The sequence below is a fragment of the Neofelis nebulosa genome, chromosome 12 (genome assembly GCF_028018385.1).
Source record: "Neofelis nebulosa isolate mNeoNeb1 chromosome 12, mNeoNeb1.pri, whole genome shotgun sequence".
NCBI classification, from domain to species: domain Eukaryota; kingdom Metazoa; phylum Chordata; class Mammalia; order Carnivora; family Felidae; genus Neofelis; species Neofelis nebulosa.
Window position 1 is genome coordinate 88216831 of NC_080793.1, and position 12008 is coordinate 88228838.

At 45.8% G+C, this 12008-nt stretch overlaps 1 protein-coding gene and 1 long non-coding RNA gene across 7 annotated transcripts in view; one reads left to right on the plus strand and one right to left on the minus strand.

Annotated features, from left to right (window-relative positions):
* The window catches only part of GLIS3 (GLIS family zinc finger 3), a 502487-nt gene that overhangs the window by 434556 nt on the left and 55923 nt on the right, over positions 1-12008 (minus strand). For 3 of the 6 annotated variants that reach the window (XM_058695819.1, XM_058695818.1, XM_058695814.1), the window contains exon 1: positions 10084-10523. The exons of 1 other annotated variant lie outside the window; for it this stretch is intronic. The gene's annotated coding sequence lies outside the window, so the exon portion shown is untranslated. Of the gene's footprint in view, positions 1-7917; positions 8619-9010; positions 9236-10083; positions 10524-12008 lie in introns of those variants that run through there. 2 more of the 6 variants (XM_058695816.1, XM_058695815.1) reach the window with 2 other exon arrangements.
* LOC131492130 (uncharacterized) lies at positions 9039-9808 on the plus strand. The gene is made up of 2 exons (XR_009251887.1): positions 9039-9138; positions 9229-9808. It is a non-coding gene; the product is annotated as an uncharacterized LOC131492130 (long non-coding RNA).

The window sequence follows — 12008 nt, forward strand, 5'->3', positions numbered from 1 at the left end:
GAGCTTTCATCCATAAAATAAGGAAGTTGGTCATAATCACTGAGGTCTCTTGAAATTCTGATCTTCAAAATAATTAAGATAAGGAAGATGATCCAACATACCTACTGATGGGGCGCTTGGGTGACTCAGTTGGTTAAGCATCCAACTTGGGCTCAGGCCATGATCTCATGGTTCATGAGTTCAAGCCCCACATCTGGCTCTCTGCTGTCAGCACAGAGCCCAGAGCCCACTTCGGATCTTCTGTCCCCCTCTCTGCCCCTGTCCTGCTTGCGCTCTCTCTCTGTCTCTCTCAAAATAAATAAACTTTAAAAGAAAATACCCACTTATAGAGATCAAGGATAAATATGTAGATTTTATACCTATGACGTTTAAACCGAGGGGACAGGGTAAACATGGAAGCAAAAATAATAATCTCCATCCACTCCATCAAAGCAAGAGCTCGTAGGAGGCTCGCACACCAGCAGTGTGCTGAAAGACAACACTTAAAAGGCAACCTCGAAAAATGGTATCCGGATTAAGTTTGCCTACGCTTTGACGAAAAGTGAAATCATAACTCATCAGTATCAAAATCTAAGTGGCAGGATTCCACTGGTAGAGCATCCTTCTATTTAAAAACTTACTCAAGTTTCCCAGAATTACTTTTTCTTTCATCCTCTATCCAGTACCTTTCCCCAAGGTATCAACAGAAAAAAAAAAAAAAAAAAAAAAAAAAAAGAAGAGAAAGGAAAAGCAAGGAACATCCAAAAGTACAAATTTATGGTATTCTGAATCTGACATATTGATACATTTAGGGTTTTTAATACTCCATCGGTTCAAACAATAAAAATGTTCATTTTGTCAAATGAGTCAACATGAGTTAATATATTCTTCCTTTGACCACTTTCAAACTCCTAAAACATCCTCCTTTAAGTCAGGTCTAAAAGGAAACTACTGGGGCGCCTGGGTGGCGCAGTCGGTTAAGCATCCAACTTCAGCCAGGTCACGATCTCGCGGTCTGTGAGTTCGAGCCCCGCGTCAGGCTCTGGGCTGATGGCTCGGAGGCTGGAGCCTGTTTCCGATTCTGTGTCTCCCTCTCTCTCTGCCCCTCCCCCGTTCATGCTCTGTCTCTCTCTGTCCCAAAAATAAATAAAAAACGTTGAAAAAAAAATTAAAAAAAAAAAATAAAAGGAAACTACTTAACTGCTAAGGAAACTCAGCCACAAAACCATTTAATGATTTCACTAGTTTTCTGGAAAAGCTATGACTTCGATCAAAATACAAAATCATGACTCTACCTTCTACCCAAGACTCTAGGCACTGCGGCTCACAGATTAAAAGATTCAACAAATGAAAAGCAATGGTAACTCATCCATTCAAGAGCATTCCAAAAACACGAGTTCCATAATGCCTATTTACAGCCAAGAGCCCTTTCTTAGTAAATATCATTAATAAACTCATCTAGAGTCATAATTCATCTGATGAGCCAGTTAATTATTAATTTTCATACATCATTTCATTTCCTTAGGCTACATTTAGCCTTTGTTACATTTTCCATTCCTTATGCCACAAGCGTTATTCTTACCCCGCACAGAAAACCTGATAATGAGGCACAAAATACTGTCAGCAAACAAACTGCTCCTGAATTGGTTTCTTTATATACATCTAAGCCATCTAAAATAGGGGTTTTATTGATTCTTTTTATTCTTTTCCCTTCAGGTTAATGATTGTATAATTTCATTAACTGCTTTTTCAACGTCTCTGCCTTGATCGTTAATAGACCCGAGCTATTCCCCTGCGCTTCTCCGCTTCTCCGGTTACAGCGTTTGTAGCCTGAAGAATATAGAAATGAAAAGCCTATTGACAGATAATATAAGTTATTCTCATGCACGGCTGCGGTGTGAAGCACATTTTGCAATTCAATCAAGGACAGATAGAGCTGAATGTTCTTAGATCCCAGGAGTTCATTTTAATAAGCAGAATGTACCTTGTCCTAACACAGGTGACTGACTCCTCAGAAAAGACTGTATAAACAAAAACCAATCGTGTAAGTCATTTTATTGGCAACAATACAAACACAGCTATATTAGATGAAACCAATAAATCAAAATTATTCTTGTCTCCAATTTTAACGAGAGGAGAGTGCAAACATGTGCCCGTGAACCTGGAGGATATTATAGAGGAAATGCCTTGGATGTGTACAATATCGTTTCTCTAAATTGGAAGGGAGGGTACTGAATTATGATAAAGTAACCCACAACAAGGGAGGGTTGACCATTTCTGTGGTTTTGTAACTTTATTCAGTGAGACCGACAGATTCACAGACTTCACAACAGAAGTTACACAGGAACAGAGGGGGGTGTTTCCACATCAGTGACACGTGGAACACAAACTTAGGGAGGTTACACCTCGTAACCACCACATATAGACCACACAGTCGTGCAGGCAATGCCAAGGTCTGATGTTGGTAATGCTAAGAATATTAACATATTTATTCTGAACACTAGGATGTACAGATATTACTCAAGCAACATAATCACCAATAAGATACAATCTTAAAAAAATCAAAGCAGTGAAGCACTGAGTTCTAGCAATTAAAAAATATGAAGATAAACTACTGTTCCCTCCAGAGATTCAAGACCTTTCTGTCATTCAAGACCACTCAGAAAAGACAATATAATGAACATTATGGATCTCATCTAATAGGACCCCCGACTGTCTTACCTTTGGATTCATTTCAACCCTTACCTATCTAGAAATACACATATTCTAATTTTTCTATTTTTCTATGTTGTAAAAATTTCCTCAATGAACATCATCTTCCCTAAGTATGGTGTAAAATATCTGGCAGTACCCTTTTAAACTTAAATTAACGGCTAGGATATTCAAAATGCAGGTAGTAAATACAGACAAAGGTAAGAGAAAGGGGGAAGGAGGATGGACGTAGGAGAAAAAGAAATGATCAAGTCCAATTTAGAAATTTATTCTCTAAGTTAGTCAATCCTAACCTAAAAATCAAAGCAGAATTGAGAACCTTCCACATAAAACGAATAATTACAGGTTACTGAAAGAAATTGAGCACCTTCAGGAAAACACTACTGGAAGGCAACATTAAAAGTTCAGTAACCTCTCTTAGAATTCCCGCTCCATACTTCAATCCATCTATATAACTCTCATACACCCTTAGCTCACTAAATGTCACTACTTTTAGTAGTCATTACCTACAAATGTTTCATTTACCTTGCCTCAATCATGAACTCATTGAGGAATAGGGAAAGTTCTAGAAATCTGTGGCCCTACCACAAATGGCAAGGGAGAAGGGAATAACTAGGACTGTAAGAAATCACACAAAATGAGAATGAACTTGGGAGCAAAAGGATTTTTTAAGACAAACATAGGTATGTTCAGGAAGGTAACCATGCCGTGGCCGTAAGTTTAACAAAGCACTAAAGTTTCTAAAGCAGCGTTTTTCAAACTGGTGGCAGACTGATAGCAGGCCCTGCAATCAATTATTCAATACTGAAAGTGTTTTGTAATGAAACAGAACTGACTAGAATAAAAGAGAAACTATCAGAGTACATCAGACGTATTAACGGTTAAGTACTGTTTTACTTCAGTTTACTTGTGGGTATACGTGTCTGTAGATCTTAACGCATATAGTGTATTCTGGGTAAGATGAGAAAAATGTAGCTTATTGTGCGTTACAGTCAAAAAGGCATAAAAGCCACTGTTATAAAAGCATTTAGACTATCTGCCTGCCCAGGCATCTACAAAGAGAAAAACCTACAGGTATAGATAGAGCTGAATAGCCAAAGTAAAACAAATATCAAAATATAGCTGCATTAAATAAGTATTCCTTGTTTATTTTAATTAATTAATATAAAGTATATATATATATAAAGTAGATCTATAAATTTGACATTTTTGGCTTTGTAAAACATTAGGATTAAATAATAAAAGGCTGTCCTACCACTGCTATCTTTCACTGTGTATTTGACTCAGTAAATATCATTCGATCAACATCAAACAGATCGACCAACTAACAGAATTAGGATCAAAATGACCCACAATTTTAGTTCTTCTTCATTGTAGAAGAGGGAAGACCTTCCCTGAAATAGAACTTCATTCTCACAATGCCAAAGGGGGACAAGTTTAAATTAACACATAACTGCCCTTCAGAACTGAGTTTTTCCAAACGGGTTCTTAATAGGCGTTAACCATCAGATCCCATGAAGAGGAATTTGAAATGGAAAAATGAACACATTCCTTATGATGTCACCACTGAATTAATTACCTGAATTGCAAAGGGTGAACACCACATGGCCATGGTTTGAGACACAAAGGCTTCTTCAGAAATATAAAAGAAGAGTAACTGGCTGGAGTTTTTTCTTTAAAAACAAAAACATAAACAAACCTCCACCTTTATACAAGAAGATACAAAGGTAGTAAAATTTGGCAAATGAAAAACACATTCTTTGTCAGTCTTTGAGTACAAATGACTACTCGGTCTGTGTGAATAGCTATTTACACAGCTAAAGATCACAATCCTTTCAAAAAAGTAATAAATATCTACTTATGGAAGATTCTAGAAGTAAAACTGAATTTATCACTCACTAAACCAAATATTCAAGCATATTAAAGTGTCCCCCATGCCATGTATCACTGAATGATTTCTTTCCTTCAGTGTAGTTACTGCTTAAAAGTGACCAATAAAACTATTTTTAGTGTTGGTAGACAAAAGTTTTACACAAGTTAAATTATGTTCACTGACATCACTGCAGAAGTATGAACATTCGCAACAATGACTAGTCCCTTAACCAACATGACAACATATTTATTTAAAAAAAAAAAAGGGAAGGAGAAAGAAAAAGAAAAAGAAAAAGAAACAAAGAAAGAAAGAAAAGAGAGAAAAAGAAAAAACCAACATGAATGACTCAGTCAAGTTACAGAAAGAAGTGGAATCTACTGGTCACGCTGAAAAGGTTGGGAAAACATTAATCCATTTCTTCACACACAAGAAAAACAAGAACTTGTACACAGCCCTGGCATCTGGTTAGCTTTCTGTGTATAGTATTCGGCAGGCCTAGAAAGGAAACTTCTTAGATCTGGCTCGGAACTTGAGGAATAACTGATATTCAGAAAGCCTGAGCTCTATCAAGGCCCCTGGCACGGGGTCTGACCTTGTGCTGTAGCCATACCTGCCCATCTGCAGTCCCGCAAGGCTGGCTGCACCTGAAGGAATGTGCGGCTGCTCCCATTCTTGGCCTTGAGGAGATCCGATCGGACGAGAAGGGCCCCATCAGCTTCCTCCATCTCAGGTCTGCTCTCAACTATGGACAGCCCTCATGATTCCAGTCTTCCAGACAAATCCCCTGATCCTGTTCCCAACGTGGATCATAATTGGATCCTTGTCTCTGTTCTTACTTATTGCTTTCGAGTCCACATGGGTGGTCCTTCCCCTCCTCACTTCTTTTGCCCCCTTTTTCCCCAAACCCACATCCTCCGTACCCTCCAGGTCCACCCCAAATACCCACTTTAGGCCTTCCCCCAACCTCTGTTAATATCTGTACCTGTTTGTAAAACGGTTAGAACTACGCTATTGTACGTGGTTCACGGAATTAACTCACAAACAATGAAAACTCGTAGCTAAAAGCTGGGAAACAAACACAGTAATTTCGGCCCTGAGACCAGGCACTTCTTTTGATGTGGGGGGTGGGTGGCCCTCACAGAGGAACTGTCAAATGCATCTGGAGATGGACGGTGCAAGGCGCATTCTCCTTGCTCACCCCGCACTGGCTCCATGCTGTATGCTTCGCTCCTGTCTATGGTCTCCCTATCAGGCCCTCATCGGGACAGAAAACACCGCTTCTGTTCTGCTAGTGTTTTCCTTGATTCTATCATATTAAGTGATGTCTGGCCAACTAACTTTGCAATCTCAACTGTTCTCATCATCTTTAAAAATTTTTTTAATGTTTTTATTTTCTTTTTGAGAGAGAGAGAAAGAGAGCGTGCATGCGAGCGAGCAGGGGAGGGGCAGAGAGAGAGATCATGAGATCATGACCTGAGCCGAAGTCAGATGCTCCTGAGCCACCCAGGCGTCCCTGTTCCCACCATCTTTAAAGGGAAATCCAAATTATCTGACCTACTAAAACGTTGCTTTGTCAGCAAAGAAGACAGCCCCAGGGGTACATATTGAATCATCCAACTTACATAAGGTATTTTTAAAGACAGGCAAAATTAATATATCTGTTAGAAGTCAAGGCTGTGGCTAGGGAACACGGTGACTGGAGGGCAGTGTGAGAGATGTTTCTGGAGTGTTGATAACATTCTATTTCTTGATCTGAACACCAGTTGCTCAGTTGTGTTTAGCTCATGAAATTTCATCAAGCTTAAGATACGTGTACTTTTCTGTATGGATATTTTATTTCACCCCAATAAAGAAAAAATGGGTTTAGCGTCAACTCTGCCTGGAGTAAATGGAAAACCTGGAACTTGGGCATCTTTTACCAAACGACAGGTTAGAGTCATTTAAAAATTTTGTCATACGCCTCATCCTCCAGGACGGAGTAAGGCAGCACATTTTTTTTTTACGGCATAGATTTCCTACATGCTTGTTTATTTTTAAATTTGATTTTCAATCTTAATGGATCCTGTGAAGCAACCAAACAAGTGAAAAGTTGGAGTCAAGTCCTGTATTTCTACCTTCTTTCTAATACCCTCTACAGAGAATAATTACAGAAACACAGAAAATGACTTCTCCAGGGAAGCGAGTGTGGCCTGGATGCCACTTCCTGAATTATCTTCTTCAAGAGGTACTTCATCTATATTTGGCAAGAATTACAAACTAACATTCCAACTCCAGAGATCACTACCTACAATACGCGAGGGACCAAAGTGAAAAGATTGTCCTCAGATTTAATTTACTAGCAAGGAAGAATACTCAGAGAAAAAAAAAAAAAAGACTGAGGACACTCAGCTCCCTTTTGAAACAATGGAAAGACCCCTTTCTGCTGTATGAATAAAGGCAAGGCTGGTACCAAACATTAGTTTGCTATTATCTAACCTCCCCCACCCTGCCTATTTTGGCCCAATAGGAATTTCACTTACTAGGTGAACCCTGGAGTCCATCCCACCTGCCCCCCTCCCCTCAAAAAAGGTTGCTTTTCTTATTTGGAACGATGATCACTTCCAAGCAAACCAACAACAGACCTCAGGTATTCGGTCTCTGACAAACCGACTACCCTTAAGTAACTTGGGTGGAATCAGGGATCAGAGAAAAGATGCCCTCTCCCAACTGGCCTACGGTGAACCAGGAAGACAGGGAGTGACAGCAGCACTGGGACTTAACTGCTCAGGCTCAAGAACTGTTAAGTCCTTCGAGCAACAATGACGACTTCAACAGCCAGTAAGAAAAAGTGTTTTTGGAAAGTAACTGGGAAAGAACTGTCCCCTACTCCTCTCAAAGGCACTGGAGGGTCTAGTCTGGCTGCCACAGACAACTAATGGCAACTGGAGTGCATTCGCGTGTGACCCTTAAACTTCAGCAAGTTCCCAACTGCAACACATGATATATAACATCACACACTCCTGTCTCTACGTGGCTGCAAGCTTCCCCCCAGCCTTCTTTGTGAGCAGATCCTCTTTTCGCAAACCTTCGCAGGATGCATTTGTTTAACACGTTACCAAGGAAGTAAAATCCGAGGAGGGACAAGAGGAGAAATGGGAAGATTTAAACCAAACAAGTCAATTTTGTACAAAAGAAAAAAAGAAAAAGAAAAAGAAAAAGAAAAAAAGCTTCCCAGCTTAGCGTAACAGAGGGTGCTCTAATGGAGAACGTGACACAGGGGGAAAGGGATGTCTGGCTGACTCCCAAGGCAGAAATCATGACTCATCAAAGCTTTCAGTGGGGACACAGAGACTTCACGTTAGTCTGGAGCTCACCTTCAGGCCAAGAAACACTCTCTGCGCTGGAAACTAGGAAACTGCAGTGTGTGTCCGGCATCTGTACCCATCGGCTGTGAGCGACTGGACAAAACCCTGCGAGTCTCTGGCTCTCGGTTTCCCCGTTCACAGGTGACCCCATCCATCGCCAAGGTCCCTTCCAGCGTTCACCGTCTATACTTGATATTCCCCGGTCTTTTTCCCAAAGGGAACTGGTCCGCTGGGGGGAGCTGCGGTACACCCCTCCCCCCACCCAGCCCGACCCAAACTCCGCGGAGATACTGAGGTTCTGGAAGTACGTGACCAGACGGTGCAAAGCCCTTTTCTCTGCAAAGGGGGCCCGCAGTTACAAGAGTCCCGTCCCCACAGATGCTGCTCCCCGTGATTCCGGAAGTACCCTCCACCCCAGGCCCCAGGCCCGAGTTCAGATGCTCCGGGGGATCCGGGCCTCCCAGATGCCCGGGAAGGCTAGCCGCGGGGTGGGGAAGACGCAGGAGAGGGGCGGGGGCCTCTCAGGCGGGAGGAGGACTTGTGAGATCCAGAGAGGTGCTGGGGACCCACTGGACGGGGAGACGCGCCTGAGGCAGGGCTGGAGGAGAGCAGCGCTTATCTGACCCCGGCTGCCCTCCCGCCCCAGGTCCCAGGCCCGAGTCACCAGGCTCCCCCAGCGGAGGGGCGGGTCTGAGCGGGGAGGCGACAGGGACCGGCTGGGGTGCGCTGCTGCGACCCCGCCACTCTCCGGCCGCCTCTGACCCCAGCCCTCGGCCCAGTCCGCGAGCTAGCGCAGCAAAACAAAACAAACTCGCGCTGGTTTCCTGTTGTGCAACCCAGTCCTGAGTAAGTCCGGGCCGAAAGGGCGCCGCCGCCGGCCCGCGGCGGGGAGCCCGGGCGGCGGGGACCCGCGCGCTGCCCTTCCCGGCCGAGCTGGGACGCCCGGGCAGCCGCGGGCCCCGCCAGCCGCAGCGCCCACGGAACCGGTGCCCCAGCCCCCGGGTCTCCTTCCGCGTCTTTCCTCCCAAACACCCCGGCGAGTCGAGAGCGCGACCCGCGAAGCCAGAAACAACCTTCTCCCAAAGCGTGTCCCTCCAGGTACCTAATTGAATCATCCATAGGATGACAAATCCGTCCGGGCCAAGTTTTCCAGACACTTGGGCAACTTCCTCGTCCCCGGGGTGATTTGTCAGCTCCAGTGAGTAACTTGGAAGTGTCGCTCGGGGCAAGGTGTGTGTCTAGGGGAGAACCCGGTGCTCACTCACGCTTTCCAGAGAGCAGCCCCGACCGACTTCAAAATACACACAGGGTCATTTACAGGGACGGGAGCTGTGAGCACTACAGAGTGCCCGAGACCGAGACATTCTCCAAACAGTGCTGACATTCTGTCGGCCCCAGAGAAGTGTAAACGCGGAGTGACGAAGCCGAAGCCGGCGGGGAGTGCGAGCGTCTGGGTACGTCTGCGCATTCTGCGGCGTGGGAGGTGAAAGTTATAGACCTGGCGGCTGCGAGTGGCGGGACCGTCCCAGCGACACGTTCAAGGACCCCCAACCGAAGGGCCTCCTGGAGCAGTGGGGACCTGGTCTCGGGCGAGGTGCGAGCGTGCAAAAAAAAAAAAAAAAAAAAAAAAAACCGCCCTTGGTGGAGCTTCACAAACACGTGGGAGCTGGAAAAGGCAGCTTCAGCCCCGTGTGTGTGCGCGCGCGGGACCTCACGTCACCCCACCAACTCTCACTTCTCCAAAGTTTCCCTTCAGTGGGGACTCCTGGGTGGCGTGCAGGACCACAGCCGCGCGTCCTGTAACTTGCCTTCATTGTGTGGCCCTCTGGCCCCTGCTGTTCAAAAGAAAAACCAAAAACAAAATCTCCTCCTAATTAAAGAAACTTTAATACCTTGTGGATTTCCTCTCCGTCTTCTACACCAGGCGCTCTTAGGCAACTGACAACAACACGGCTTGATCACTAATTGAGGGCTGCAAACAGATCTTTCCGAAAATCTGGGGCTGGGGGGGCGGGGTGCGCGTATCCTTAAACCCGCGCAAACGCCACTGGCTCCGCGTGGAAAACTAATTCTAATCCCTAGTTTGTATCTCGGAGCGTTAACTCCCCCGCGCTCTCAAGCGCCGGTTTCTCCCGACTCTCGCCTGCGAGCAAAGTTCCTATGGTAGCCACTTACCAGGTAACCCGGATTTCCACAACAAAGCCAGGCAGGCGTGTGGGTCCCTTCCCCTGCCAGCCTGTGAGTGACAGCGGTGGCCAGCCCTGGCGAAGAGTAACTTGGGGCTCCAGCCCTTCAGCGCGCTCCGCGGGTTCTGTCTCCTTCGGAAACGAAAACTCCCATCCAAGCCGGGGGACGGTGCGCGGAAACCCGGCCCCGGTGCCGTGTGTGCGCGCGCGTGTGCGAGGGCAGCGGCAGCAGGGGGAGGAGAAGGCAGAGGGGGGGTGGCTGGACCCTCGGCATCAGCGCATTCTCCCCCCCCACACAGACATACACACACGCAAATGTTTTTAAAAAGTTGAGTTTCGACTTTGTGCCTCGCCTGTCCCGCTCATCCTCGCCCCGGGCCGGGGGATGCGTCTGGGGGGCGGTGCGGGATGCTGGCTAATTGCTTTCGGCGGCGGTTCCGTGGGGGGGGGGGGGGGGGGGGGGAGCTGGTGCGAGCCTGGACGACTGCGGGCGAGCGTGGGGGGGTGGGGTGGGGAGGGGCAATGGCCCTGGCGCTGGTGCCCTTGCGCGCCGCGCACTGGGCTGCAGGGGCGGCGCACTGTGGACAAGGCTGCAGGGGGAGGGAGGCGGGAGGCGGGAGGCGGAGAGCGGGGGTGAGGGAGGAGAGGCAGCCCTGAGAGGAGCGTGGATAAGTGTTCATCGGCGCAAGGGCCGGCCTGTGGCCAGCTGCTTCCTGAGTGTGAGCGCTGGTAGGGGGCGGGGAGGGGGGCGGGGAGGGGGGGAGGAGGGGGAAGAGGGTGGAGACGGGCTCGCTGGTCACCAGGCTGGCCAATTCGATGGCTGAGCTTATGTCTCCCTCTCCACGCGTTCACACACACTGTCCCTCCTTGTGCCTGAGCGTTTAGGAACTCCAGAACAGGGTACAGCAGCCAGGCACTCGGCCGCCTTCTTGGGCCTTATTTGTTGAATTGGCTTTTTTTTTTTTTTTAACATGAAAAATGTGTCAGCTTTTCGACAGGATCTGATGTCAAATGGTAAAGAACAAGTGAAAAAAAAAAAATACCCAATAGTAAATGGAGAGAGAAAAACTTTTTAAAAAGTGGTAAATGGCAAAAGTATCTTCTAATATACAGGATTCGATGAACACAACTTCAAAAACGGTTAGATGAGGCACAGAGGCCGCCCTTGGCATCTTTTCTAAGTAAAGGATAAACAGAGAAGAAATGGAAATGTTACTCGAATATAAAATTCTAAAAACAGGCTGTTAGAAATGGAGGCGCGCTCCCTGCATATAGTGAGTGCATCTATACAGTGGCACTTTCTCCTTAAGAATTCAGTACCCTCACCTTCATACCCCACCTAGGCTGTGACCCCAGCTTTTCTGAAGAGGTTGTCCCCAGAAGGCCAACTATCCTCAGTGGTACAGCTGGAGATGCACAGACTTCCATCTCGGGAATCAAGGTATATAATGTACAAATACCCTCCAGTTAGGCCTTTCTGTGGTGACACTGAGAATTCCGCTAGTCCTCATATTCTATTCTAGGGCTTTCGCTCAAATATAAATTGGCATTCAAGTAGTAGATGCTAATGATCAAGACAGAAGCCCTCAAGTACACAAATGACTGTCCCCAGGAAAACCAAATAAAATGCTGACAGTTTTTATTGTCAATCAATTTCATTTCAAATGAAAATTTCATTTCGTTCTTACTTCAGAAAGAATATTACTAGAGTGGGTCTGTATCCAAGATATTGACATCACACACAAAAAGTCCATTTTCACAATACTTAGGTCTCGTTATGATCTGCTTTTCAAGACTCCCTTTAGGGAAGGCATTTTTTTCCCTCTCCTAAAGACACAAACTCATCAGAATATTAATCACCAGAATATCTGTCAGCAGAAGTGGAGGGAGGGAAATAAATTTGTAAGTGCTTAG